The sequence below is a fragment of the Triticum urartu genome, unplaced genomic scaffold (assembly GCF_003073215.2).
Source record: "Triticum urartu cultivar G1812 unplaced genomic scaffold, Tu2.1 TuUngrouped_contig_4698, whole genome shotgun sequence".
Lineage (NCBI taxonomy): Eukaryota > Viridiplantae > Streptophyta > Magnoliopsida > Poales > Poaceae > Triticum > Triticum urartu.
Genome location: NW_024115308.1, coordinates 1 through 14269, shown reverse-complemented (window position 1 = coordinate 14269; position 14269 = coordinate 1). Strand labels below are relative to the sequence as shown.

Below are 14269 nucleotides of genomic sequence, written 5' to 3'. Positions count from 1 at the left end.
TCACTTCCCTGACCCTTTTGTGTAGCGCTCGCTACGCAGGCGCCACATCCTATGGTGTAACCCCCAGCTCGGGGGCGTTGCACGCCAGTCCACCGTGGCAGCCCCTGGGCCCGCACCCAGCAGTGCAGCGCCTCCGAGCTAGGCGCCACACATGTAATGTGCAGCGCCTAGCCGTCGGGCGCTGCACTGTGACTTATCCACCGCGGCGGCCCTCTCCTCCCCCACCCCATTGCACCACCAGTTACAGAAACAGTAATCTTCTCCGATCCCCTTGTTTTGATCCAAGTAATGTTATCTAATTGCTCATTTGTTGCTAGGTTGGGGAAACCCTAGTTTTGTTTGGATCTAGAGTCTCCCAAATTCTTCAGATCTGACGATTTGGTCCGTGGATTCCTTCACCAATCCATCCTAGAAGGCACTCTCCTCCGATACCCTTCTTTCTATCCATAGAATGTATGATATTTTGAAGATTTGGGGAACCCTTGTTAGATTAGAATGTTGCATGTATTAGAATCTTTCATGTATTAGATACCTAATTTAGCAACCCTAGTTTAGTATATTTTATTGGGTACTCATGGAAGCAATGTTACCTTGTGTTCTTTGAGTGCTTATAGGGATGGGAAGAACATGTGTGTTTGTTCATCATGGGGACAAAGACGCCTTCTTGAAAGGCAATATTGAACCGGACCCGGATGAGCTTGATATGGTGTTTGATAGTAGTCCTAGCTATGCGGAGCTCTTGCAACAAGTGAGGAAAGATTTGAATTGGATGGGCCCTAGTGATATCGTTGAGTTGGAGGGAAGGCATAATGTAGGTTTTGGAATGCACATCCATTGGAAGACAATGCGTGTCAACTCGGAGCAACGTTGGGTTGCATACAAGGAAACAGTGGCCGAATCACTTGACAAGGCTCTTGAGTTATTTGCAACGAAGAAGGTTGATTCAAGTTTGCATTTGGACTTGAACCGGAAACCCTCCCCTTTGGTTGCTAGTAGCCCCCCACCCTTGAAGCGAGATGAAATTGTTGAACCTCTTTTGACCCAAGAAGTGAGGCCAACATTGAGCCCGTTTACAAACAACCAAGATGAAGCTTTGCAAGAGGACAATGATGAGTATGCAGACGATGACAATGAAGTTGATCTCCATGACAACAATGTGGGTGATCTCGACAAATATCATTTGCAAGAGATAATGTACCATTCCATCCCTTTTTCCCGTGCATATGCATCGGATTCGGATGACGAAGGTCCCGGTGAACAAGTTGATGAGGAGGGGTTCACGGTGAAGGAGGACGAAGCTTTCGAGAAGGTATTCGGTCGGGATCACAAGACACCATTGTTCAAGGATGTTAGTCTCGCGGATGAAGCCGTTGTGGATGGTGGCAAATCTATATCTCTTGGGGTTAGGCCAAGCTCTCACCGTGATTTGGGAGACGACAAGAACCGGATTGCTAAAGGGTCTAAGTTCGAAACCTTCTTGGAATTGAAGATGTGGCTCGACAACTACTCGGTTACGCATTATCGTCCACACAAGGTGGTGCACTTGGACGTCAATGTGCTCTACACGGTTGCATGTGCATGTGAAGATGAAATATGTCTGTGGATTGTGCGTGCAAGACCATGGAAAGGAGGTCCCACTTGGCACGTAGTGAGTTGTGTGCCAACTCACATGTGCCGAGGTAAAAGGGTGGATGGCAAGATTGTGTCCCAAGACCGCAGACAACTCACGTCCGAGTTCATCGCTTATAGGCTCTCGAACTCAATATCCACACTTCCAACAATGAGCGTCCAACATGTCATTGACCCATACAACCGAATCCCTAGGTTGTTGTTAGCCATGGCCGCCACAAAACCGGGCATGGTTCATGTGGTCGAGCCTCATGGGCACCAAACAACGGTTCATGAAGGAAGGAAAGTCCGAATATTTGGCCGTGCATTTTGGGCGTTCGAGCAATGCGTGAGGGCTTTCGAACACTGTAGGCCGGTCATCGCCATTGATGGCACGCTCTTGACCGGACAATACAAGGGCACCTTGTTGGTTGCGATAGCAAGTGATGCCAATAACCGGGTGTTGCCATTGGCATTTGCTTTGGTTGAGGCGGAGAACAATGACAACTGGGAGTGGTTTTGTGTCTTTTGAGGACGAAGGTGTTACCCGCTCAAAGGGAAATTTGTGTCATATCAGATCGGCATCCAGGAATTCTTAACGCGGTGGAGATTGACATTCTCGGGCATGCTCCGTTGCACCATCGATGGTGCATGAGGCACTTTTGTTCGAACTTCTATAGGGCATGTGGCCTTAAGGAGTTGGCTGATGATCTTCAAGATTGTTGTCTCGCTTTCTCCGAGAAGCGGTTCGCCACTTTGTTGAACAAATTGCTCGCACACAAAAAACCGGGGGTCAAGACTTTATCAATAGGCACATTCAACACCGAAACAAGTGGACACGTGCTTTTGATGAAGATGGCCGGAGATACGGTCAAATGATAAGCAATATGGCCGAATGCTTCAATAGGGTGCTCAAAGGTGCACGTGGATTACCCGTGACGGCAATAGTTCGATACACATTTGACAAGATGAATGTGTACTTTCTAAAGTACTCGATGGAAACTGATGCACAGATAGCGGGTGAGAACCCACGCAAGTACAAGTACAAGTTTCCACCCAAGGTTGATGAATGGTTAGAATTTCAATCACGGAAGGGGGACTCAGAAGAAGCTATATTATATGACAACGAAGAGTGGAAGTATGAAGTGAAAGAGCCAGGAGGAACCACAAACGATGGCCGGCAACATGGAGGTCGGGCTTTCAAGGTGTCGTTAACACAATGTGATTGCTCTTGCGGGAGGCCATTGTTGCTTCATCTCCCATGCTCACACTTGTATACCGCCGGCCGCGTTAGAAATGTGGACATCAATCACCCATGCACCGTGAGGGAGTTGGAGTTCTCAATCATGACGGTCAAGAAAACATGGGCTCCCCGCTTTCACCCATACTTTGACCAATCACAATGGTCGGAGTACCATGGAGTTCAACTATGGCCGGATCCGGAGTTGAAGGTTGTTAAACGGGGTAGACGTAAGACAAAGTGTCTTAGAGGTGACATGGACGGATGGGGCCATGGTGGCCGCCGCAAAGCGGGAAACAATCAATTCCAAGAGCCTCGTGAGAGCTCCCGTTGTGGAGAATGCAAAGGTCATGGCCACAACAAAAGAAAATGTACGAAAGCAAGGAAAAGGTCCAAGAAAAATGATGCAAGCACTAGTCAACAAGGAGCTACACAAGGGAGCCAACCAAGTGGTAGCCAACAAGTGCCAAGCCAACCAAGAGGTAGCCAACAAGGGCGAAGGCAACAACGTGGTAGCCAACAAGTGCCAAGGCAACCAAGTGGGAGCCAACCTAGTGGTAGCCAACAAGTGCCAAGGCAACCAAGTGGGAGCCAACCTAGTGGTAGCCAACAAGTGCCAAGGCAACCAAGTGGGAGCCAACCTAGTGGTAGCCAACAAGTGCCAAGGCAACCAAGTGGGACCCAACCTAGTGGTAGCCAACAAGTGCCAAGCCAACCAAGTGGTAGCCAACAAGTGCCAAGCCAACCAAGTGTTAGCCAAAGAGGATCTGGACGACAAAGAGGTCGGCAACTAGGACTTACAAGAGGCCATGGTGGTGGTAGTCTAGGCCGTGGTGGTGGTAGAGCTCGTGGTGGTGGTGTTGGCCGTGGTGATGGTCTTGGCCTTGGTGATGGACTTGGCCGTGGTGATGGACAAGGGCAAGGTCGTTATAGAGGAATGTTTGGATACCTTGATGAACCATTTCCTTATGTTGCTCACTAACTATAATGTTTCATATGTTCTTCTTTTTCATATGTTCTTGTTTTACATGTGCTTCCATTTGTTCTTATTGTCTTTACTAACCATTATGTTTCACTCATTGTAGGTATGGCGGCTTCCCAACCCAACAAACCAATAGTGAAGGAGGATGGCGAAGATGAGATGGCGGGATGATGGGAGAAGGCTGCGAAGAAGCTTAGAGAGGAGGATGCAGCCAAGCTAAAGAAGAAGAAGGAAGAGGAGCTTGAGGAGAAGAGGAAGGCAAAAGAGAGAGCGCCAAATGCAATGCGCGCTAGGGAGCAAGTGTTGGTGAGGAAATGTGAGGAGGCACAGAAGAAGCGTCAAAAGGATTTGGAAGAAGGAACCATGAAGCTTTGAGCAATTGCAGCTGAAAAAAGAGAGAGGGAGAATCAGATATTCATGGAGAGGATGGTTAAGGAGGCCCACCTCATAAGGAAAAGGGAGGAGGAAGAGGAAGAAGGGAGGAAGAAGAAGAAGGGAAAGGGGCCTTACTCTACGCAATAGAGCTATGTCATCTTCAACTTGCTTGTGGACGATGATCGTGTTATCCTCTAAACTATGCTCTTTGATTTGGTTGTGAACTACTATGTGTCATGAACTACTATCTCTCCTCCTCGATTTGGTTGTGAACTACTATGTGTCGTGTAGTACTTTGTGCATATGTTGTCTTCACAGTTCTTTGCTTGCTATGTATCAATCCTACTTCACATCATCGGAATATGTGTGCATATGCCAAAAAATTCGCTATGTACAAGTGCAACGCCTAGCTCCAGGGCGTTGCACTGCTCAGTGTGGCGCCTCCAGGCTAGGCGCTGCAGCGGCTGTAACTTGCAAACGTTTTGTTTGCTCTCTGTTTAGCTCATCCCAGGAGTGCAATACCTCAGAAGAGCTAGGCGCTGCCGTTGCACTGCTCGGTGTGGCGCCTCCAGGCTAGGCGTTGCAGCGGCTGTAACTTGCAAACATTTTGTTTGCTCTCTATTTAGTTCATCCCAGAAGTGCAACGCCTCAGAGCTAGGCGCTGCACTGTACAGTGTGACGCCTAGCTCTGAGGCATTGCACGCCTGGGATGAGCTAAAAAGAGAGCAAACAAACCGTTTGCAAGTTACAGCCGTGCAACGCCTAGCCTGGAGGCGCCACACTGAGCAGTGCAACGCCATGGAGCTAGGCATTGCACTTGTACTTAGCGAATTTTTTGGCATATGCACACATATTCCGATGATGTGAAGTAGGATTGATACATAGCAAGCAAAGAACTGTGAAGACAACATATGCACAAAGTACTTCACGACACATAGTACTTCACGACACATACTAGTTCATAATACATAGTACTTCACGACACATAGTAGTTCACAACCAAATCGAGGAGGAGAGATAGTAGTTCATGACACATAGTAGTTTAGAGGATAACACGATCATCGTCCACAAGCAATTTGAAGATGACATAGCTCTATTGCGTAGAGCAAGGCCCCTTTCCCTTCTTCTTCTTCCTCTCTTCTTCCTCCTCCTCCTCCCTTTTCCTTATGAGGATGACCTCCTTAACCACCCTCTCCATAAATATCTGATCCTCCCTCTCTTTTTTTCAGCTGCAATTGCCCAAAGCTTCATGGTTCCTTCTTCAAAATCCTTTTGACGCTTCTTCTGTGCCTCCTCACATTTCCTCACCAACGCTTTCTCCCTAGCGCGCATCGCATTTGATGCTCTCACTTTTGCCTTCCTCTTCTCCTCAAGCTCCTCTTCCTTCTTCTTCTTTAGCTTGGCTGCATCCTCCTCTCTAAGCTTCTTCGCAGCCTTCTCCCACCATCCCGCCATCTCATCTTCGCCATCCTCCTTCATTGTTGGTTTGTTGGGTTGGGAAGCCGACATACCTACAATGAGTGAAACATAATGGTTAGTAAAGACAATAAGAACAAATGGAAGCACATGTAAAATAAGAACATGTGAAAAATAAGAACATATGAAAAACAAGAACATATGAAAAATTATAGTTAGTAAGCAACATACGAAAATGGTCCATCGAGGTATCCAAACATTCCTCTATAACGACCTTGCCCTTGTCCATCACCACGGCCAAGTCCATCACCAAGGCCAAGACCATCACCACGGCCAACACCACCACCACGAGCTCTACCACCACCACGGCCTAGACTACCACCACCACGGCCTCTTGTAAGTCCTAGTTGCCGACCTCTTTGTTGCATAGATCCTCTTTGGCTAACACTTGGTTGGCTTGGCACTTGTTGGCTACCACTTGGTTGGCTAGGCACTTGTTGGCTACCACTAGGTTGGCTCCCACTTGGTTGCCTTGGCGCTTGTTGGCTACCACGCTGTTGCCTTCGCACTTGTTGGCTACCTCTTGGTTGGCTTGGCACTTGTTGGCTACCACTTGGTTGGCTCCCTTGTGTAGCTCCTTGTTGGCTAGTGCTTGCATCATTTTTCTTGGACCTTTTCCTTGGTTTCGTACATTTTCTTTTGTTGTGGCCATGTAGCTCCTTGTTGGCTAGTGCTTGCATCCTTTTTCTTGGACCTTTTCCTTGGTTTTGTACATTTTCTTTTGTTGTGGCCATGACCTTTGCATTCCCCACAACGGGAGCTCTCATGAGGCTCTTGGAATTGGTCGTTTCCCGCTTCGCGGCGGCCACCATGGCCCCATTCGTCCATGTCGCCTCTAAGACGCTTTGTCCTACGTCTACCCCGTTTAACAACCTTCAACTCCGGATCCGGCCATAGTTGAACTCCATGGTACTCCGGCCATTGTGATTGGTCAAAGTATGGGTGAAAGCGGGGAGCCCATGTTTTCTTGACCATCATGATTAAGAACTCCAACTCCCTCATGGTGCGTGGGTGATTGATGTCCACATTTCTAACGCGACCGGTGGTATACAAGTGTGAGCATGGGAGATGAAGCAACAATGGCCTCCCGTAAGAGCAATCACATTGTGTTAACGACACCTTGAAAGCCCGACCTCCATGTTACCGGCCATCGTTTGTGGTTCCTCCTGGCTCTTTCACTTCGTACTTCCACTCTTCGTTGTCATATAATATAGCTTCTTCTGAGTCTGCCTTCCGTGATTGAAATTCTAACCATTCATCAACCTTGGGTGGGAACTTGTACTTGTACTTGCGCGGGTTCTCACCCGCTATCTGTGCATCAGTTTGCATCGAGTACTTTAGAAAGTACGCATTCATCTTGTCAAATGTGTATTGAACTATTGTCGTCACGGGTAATCCATGTGCACCTTTGAGCACCCTATTGAAGCATTCGACCATATTGCTTGTCATTTGACCGTATCTCCGGCCATCTTCATCAAAAGCACGTGCCCACTTGTTCCGGTGTTGAATGTGCCTATTGATAAAGTCTTGGCCCCCGGGATCAAGTTTTTTGTGTGCGAGCAATTTGTTCAACAAAGTGGTGAACCGCTTCTCGGAGAAAGCGAGACAACAATCTTGAAGATCATCGGCCAACTCCTTAAGGCCACATGCCCTATAGAAGTTCGAACAAAAGTGCCTCATGCACCATCGATGGTGCAACGGAGCATGCCCGGGAATGTCAATCTCCACCGCGTTAAGAATTCCTGGATGCCGATCCGATATGACACAAATTTCCCTTTGAGCGGGTAACACCTTCGTCCTCAAAAGACGCAAAAACCACTCCCAGTTGTCATTGCTCTCCGCTTCAACCAAAGCAAATGCCAATGGCAACACCCGGTTATTGGCATCACTTGCTATCGCAACCAACAAGGTGCCATTGTCTTGTCCGGTCAAGAACGTGCCATCAATGGCGATGACCGGCCTACAGTGTTCGAAAGCCCTCACGCATTGCTCGAACGCCCAAAATGCATGGCCAAATACTCGGACTTTCCTTCCTTCATGAACTGCTGTTTGGTGCCCATGAGGCTTGACCACATGAACCATGCCCGGGTTTGTGGCAGCCATGGCTAACAACAACCTAGGGATTCGGTTGTATGCTTCCTCCCAAGTACCATACAACATCTTAAATGCGGCTTGCTTCGCCTTATATGCCTTGCCGTACTTCACCTTGTAATAAAAGGTGGCTTTCACAAGGTCAATGACATGTTGGACGCTCATTATTGGAAGTGTGGATATTGAGTTCGAGAGCCTGTAAGTGATGAACTCGGACGTGAGTTGTCTGTGGTCTTGGGACACAATCTTGCCATCCACCCTTTTGCCTCGGCACATGTGAGTTGGCACACAACTGACTACGTGCCAAGTGGGACCTCCTTTCCATGGTCTTGCACACACAATCCATGGACATATTTCATCTTCACATGCACATGCAACCGTGTAGCGCACATTGACGTTCGAGTGCACCACCTTGTGTGGACGATAATGCGTAACCGAGTAGTTGTCGAGCCACATCTTCAATTCCAAGAAGGTTTCGAACTTAGACCCTTTAGCAATCCGGTTCTTGTCGTCTCCCAAATCACGGTGAGAGCTTGGCCTAACCCCAAGAGATATAGATTTGTCACCATCCACAACGGCTTCATCCCCGAGACTAGCATCCTTGAACAATGGTGTCTTGTGATCCCAACCGAATACCTTCTCGAAAGCTTCGGTCTCCTTCACTGTGAACCCGTCCTCATCAACTTGTTCATCGGGACCTTCGTCATCCGAATCCGGTGCATATGCACGGGAAAAAGGGATGGAATGCTCCATTGTCTCTTGCAAATGATATTTGTCGAGATCACCCACATTGTTGTCATGGAGATCAACTTCATTGTCATCGTCCGCATACTCATCATTGTCCTCTTGCAAAGCTTCATCTTTGTTGTTTGTAAACGGGCTCAATGTTGGCCTCACTTCTTGGGTCAAAAGAGGTTCAACAATTTCATCTCGCTTCAAGGGTGGGGGGCTACTAGCAACCAAAGGGGGGGTTCCGGTTCAAGTCCAAATGCAAACTTGAATCAACCTTCTTCGTTGCAAATAACTCAAGAGCCTTGTCAAGTGATTCGGCCACCGTTTCCTTGTATGCAACCCAACGTTGCTCCGAGGTGACACGCATTGTCTTCCAACGAATGTGCATTCCAAAACCTGCATTCTGCCTTCCCTCCAACTCAACGATATCACTAGGGTCCATCCAATTCAAATCTTTCCTCACTTGTTGCAAGAGCTTCGCATAGCTAGGACCACTATCAAACACCATGTCAAGCTCATCCGGGTCCGGTTCAATATTGCCTTTCAAGAAGGCGTATTTGTCCCCATGATGAACAAACACATATGTTCTTCTCATCCCTATAAGCATTCAAACAACACAACGTAACATTGCTTCCATGAGTACTAATTTAAGGATTAACACGGAATACAAACCCTAAAATATATATCAAACAACAACTCTAACCCTAACCATAACCCTAACCCTAACCATAACCCTAACAATAACCCTAACCCTAACCATAACCCTAGCACCAACATAAGAACACCCATAAGAATAACCCTAACATACTAACAAAGCCTAATCATAGGAAATTGGCAAACAAAGATCTCACATATCCATGTAAATCTCTAGATCTAAACAAAACTAGGGTTTCCCCAAACTAACAACAAATGAGCAATTAGATAACATTACTTGGATCAAAACAAGGGGATCGGAGAAGATTACCTTGAGGGAGGGTTTGACTTCGAAATCCACAGATAAATTCTTCAAATTTGCAAGATTTGAGAGATGATTTGAGATGGGGAGAGATCACAGTGCTCCCCCGGGGCGCTGGGCTCTCCACGTGTGGGGCGCCTGGCTCGGAGGTGCCGCACTGCTGGGTGCGGGCTCAGGGGCTGCCACGGTGGACTGGCGTGCAACGCCCCCGAGCTGGGCGTTGCACCGTAAGGTGTGGCGCCTGCGTGACGGGCACTACATAAAAAGGTCAGGGGAGTGAAATAGTTTCACGGGCAATTCATTCTGTGAATTGATTTCGTCCAGAGGTTAAAATTGTCAAATTTGTTAAAATTGTCAAATTTGCCCGCCAGGGACAAGGAAAACCTAATCGCTCTGCTTGTCGCCAACAAGGACCCCACCGTCACACAGGGGCCGGACCCAGATCAACATTTTGCAGCAACTAGGGGCAGGGGCGCGCCTCCTCTGCATGCCTGTGCGTACTAACCTTGCTGTTGCATTTATCCATGGTTCATGGTCCTTTTGAATCGTTCAACAACTTATTATATTGGTGGTGCATCAGTGCTTGTCAGAGACAGACAGGAGCAGCAAAGAAACAAAATTCCAACTCCTGCAACTGCACGCTATCTAGACAGGAGCAGCAAAGAAACAAAATTCCAACTCCTGCAACTGCACGCTATCTTTGACTTTTCTTTATTTAGTTCAAGGGCCAGTCTGAATAATACACACCAGAAATTCACTCAAAGTATAATTAGCACCATCTTATTCATAATCCCACGATGTAACTATGAAGGCTTAAAGTCAACTGTTAGGAAACTCTTCAGAATGAAAAATCATTCTGTTTATTCTTACATAAGTTCAAGTTGCCACTACTGAATTTGTAATCTTGAAAGCGTCCTGGATCACCACAGTTACTGCAAATGATGCCAATCAGAGAATTCTTGTCGGCACAAAGCTCCAAACCTATACATGAATGGTATTGTACACGAAAAATGATTAAGACAGTGAGAATTTAGCATGCTCTTTATCAGCTCCTTCACCTTCTAAATCTTTCCTTTAAACTTATTTCCAGATCTGCAGTAAATATGTGTGCAGAAATCAGTCCTCGTCTCATCGGCAAGAAGGAATAAAGATCTATAAACTTCGGGTACTATTTTCGTTACAAAACTGAAGAGCGAATTATTGGCATCTACATCATGCAAAAGGAAAGTAGTTGTTGAGTTCTTAACCATTTGAATGGTCTAAATAGGACAAAGAAATCTGTCAATTTGTATAAGAGAAAAATAAGAGATAATGAGTTCTTAACCATTTGTATGGTCTAAATAGGACAAAGCAATCTGACAATTTGTATAAGAAATAAATAAGAGATAACGTAAACAACAGAACAAAAGGGTTAGGTTCAGAAAGTAAGGAAGCAGTGAACGGCAAATCATTATCAAATAAAAAATCAAACAACGAAAAAGAAACATTACCTATGCATAATTTCTTGGCTCTGTAGGAAATCAAGACCCTTAAGGATATGGCAGGTGAAGTTGTGGACAACAGATTCTGTCATTGCACCACAATGTTGACTAATGCACTTATTAACTGAACCCGGATGAACATATTCCAGGTATATCTAGAATCTATCTTGTGTCTGCAAGGATCCATATAACTTATTTAGCAAACTAACGTGATGGAGCCATTGAGCTATATATCTATGTCTATGTACTTTATTATCAAGAAATAGTTATGGATTATTTTGCCTTCTTTCTTCAGGGTACGGGTATGAACAATCTTCAGCGCACATAAACAACTGAAACAGCAGATAGCTGCTACTCCTTCCCTTGTTCTGCATCAGCCGCCTGTCTTTCCCCTGTACAATTTGCTCAATAGTGCTGCAGCAACTGTATCTTGGTTTCAGTTCAGTTGGTTAAATCCTAAAAAGGACACGACTCACCTGTTTTGATTTCGAAGTAGAGCAAGACAGTCCATCGTCTGAATGAAGCCTAGTAGGAAAATATCCAGGTTATAAATTCGCACACATACAAGTAAAAAGTGAACACAAATTACCAAAGGTCAATTTCACACAAAGCAAAGAACATTAGGTATTTACAGAGGATTGTGATATATGTACTCATACTTTGATATGCAACGGATCAAAAAAAGCTGTGTGTACATGTGTGTACTTCGTCCATGTCCAGAATAGGTATGGATGATTATCAACAACAGCGTCAGACCTGCATCGTGTACCAATGATCACCTAAGTCCAAAAGGCTTATAAGAATCAAAAAGTGAGAAAATAATCATGTGCTAAACGAGCACCCCTACCAGCCTCTCACTGCAAGGAATCCATCTCCCGATGAGTAGATCTGGAGGTGAAACAGGGGGAATTGAAGCGAGAACCAGACTCACGTCAAGCATACACCAACTCACCGGCTTCAATTAGTAGAACTGGAACCACAAAATAGTTGAACCGATCATAATCCAGATTGCCAGATTAGACGGTACTGAGCAGTTTCATCCATCCCGCACTTACCTCAACCCATTAAAAAGCTTTATAAGGAAATGCAGCCCTTGCACTGGAATGTGTAAGATTGCACATTTCAATGGAAAAATAAACTTTAGATAAATACTAATCCCTCGGTAAACTTTTATAAGACGTTTTAGGTGTACAAGTTTATAGAGGGAGTACTTTCTAAACTAAATGAGGAAACCAGAAGGGGTGTTTGATTCTACTGCGTCCTACGACAATGAGTAGCAACACCATGATTTTAAGAATTATAGTAGGTAATTTTGTCACTTGTAACTATAAATCGATCCATACGTTGCGTTCTAATCTTGATTTTGTTTACTGGCCTATAAAAGGAACAATTGCATTAAAATACATTGTGTTCGCTTCGGTCCATATATTTTATCTGATTTCAGGCCCTAAGCATTACCAAGAGTCCAAGACTAATAACTATTTCATTTAGTTCCCAAATGGCAGGGATGTGAGTACGCCATACACCATATTCAGAGTTGATGAGACTCAAGAATATTAGTTCAAATAGGGCAGCATGATGGGAAAGAATATTTAATGGCATTTACAGGATGCAATCCAAACAACAGTACAAATTATTTCACAAGTGATATAACCTCCAAATAAAATGTTGTCCTACTTTATGCCGACAGTAGAGTAGAGCTCATCACAGTGGCATCAATAAGAAAATTACCTCGACTTCTGATTTCCTCACTGTTTTAATCATGAATAGATCATCTTGGATTAGATAAAAGAAACTTCTGCTCTCTCCAGGCAAAGGCAGCGAGCTTCTTTTGCTTTGAGACAAAGGAGTGGGAGAATGCGGTCCTGCCACAGATTGTGCCCTGCTCAACTCCTGAAAAAGTATATCCATACATAATAGTTAGATGCATAATTATTTTCCCTTTTTGTACGTAACTAATTTTCTATTGTTGGTGGATTGCCGGTGATAGTTGCACTTGCAACTTGTCATTTTTAAAACCTTAGGACCAACAATGTGGCCTCAGACTATGTTTAAGCACAAACCAAATTTTGGCCTGACAGAGCATAACAGTGACATGCCTCTTAGGCATTAGTGCCAGCTAATGGAGAGAAAAACAACTCTGCTGCTCTCGCCAAAGCACAAAATATTTACCAGACTAAACAGCAAAGATCATTTTTAAGAATCTAAAGCATGCATTGTTGATTGTAAGAATAATAAAGCAAGGTGCTAACTTCTCATGGTTTACCTGACTTATAAACTGATTGGCGCAGGAGTTTGTTTCCTTAGCAAAACTGGTGACAAAAGGGCATGAACAATGGAACCCTCCAACTGTGTTGTGGCAAGTTGCAGAGCCATGGCAGGGGCCTGGACTCTACGCACATTCATTGACATCTGCAGTGAAAATCAAACATAGCGCACGATCCCTATAGTGAGTCTTTTGAAGGCAATGCAATAAACAGATCGGCGATTGGAGTATATAAAGATAACTATAACGTGACACTTGATTTAGACTTTATGTTTGAAGAACTGGGTTGCAATTATACTTAAGAAAGTATCAAGTAAAAGTGAAAAGGTAATAACAAGGGCATTATCTGCACTGTCTTTTATCAATTATGGAAGTGAGATGACATTCAAGATGCAAGGCATATCTAATGTAACAAGCTGATCAGAAGTACGTGAAAAACAAGTACAATATATACAGATTTTTAGTATAATGTTTTTTCCCTCCCTTTTTAGGTTGTTGTTCTCCCATTAATATCCATCTACTTACATAAGTATGCGTAGAAGTTTATTTGCGACCTCCATTGCCCAATAGACACAACCCACACAGTCTAACCACTGATTTTCCTTCCTCTATTCCAATTTTTTGCATGATTCAGACAGGAAAATAATTTGTTCATAGTGCAAATCCTTTTGAGTTTGATATATAAAGTGCAAACTAAAAATGCATGCTGAGCTGGGAGAGCAACATGTTTGTGCATCCCCCAGAGATCCTGACACTGAACTCAAAGAAATCAACCAAAATCAACTCTTTACCTAGGTGCTCTGCAGAAACTCCTTCAAACTCTTCAGTTGGGGATCCAAAGAAAATGATCCACATCTCCACCCTGACCTCGTCCCCGTCCTCCGTGGGCTTTCAGTTCGACGCAGACGGCGTCGTGGGGTGGGAGCAGCGCGAGCATGAGCTGAGGTTGGATCTTCGAGGGGCTGGGATGGACGGATCCGCGGACCATTTAGTGGCCCTTGGAGAGGAGGAGCTTGATGAGCCACGAGGCGATGAAGCCTCCTGCGCTGGTCACGCACACGCT

At 45.2% G+C, this 14269-nt stretch overlaps 2 long non-coding RNA genes across 2 annotated transcripts; both read right to left on the bottom strand.

The window, feature by feature from the left end:
• Positions 1-10212: 10212 nt before the first annotated feature.
• Positions 10213-11113, bottom strand: LOC125528195. Its single transcript, XR_007292339.1, has 2 exons — positions 10950-11113; positions 10213-10551 (listed from the first exon to the last, which is right to left on the bottom strand). It is a non-coding gene; the product is annotated as an uncharacterized LOC125528195 (long non-coding RNA).
• A 6-nt stretch (positions 11114-11119) lies between these two features.
• LOC125528194 lies at positions 11120-14268 on the bottom strand. The gene is made up of 6 exons (XR_007292338.1): positions 13998-14268; positions 13207-13352; positions 12672-12833; positions 11788-11910; positions 11600-11696; positions 11120-11465 (listed from the first exon to the last, which is right to left on the bottom strand). It is a non-coding gene; the product is annotated as an uncharacterized LOC125528194 (long non-coding RNA).
• Between the last annotated feature and the right edge of the window lies 1 nt (position 14269).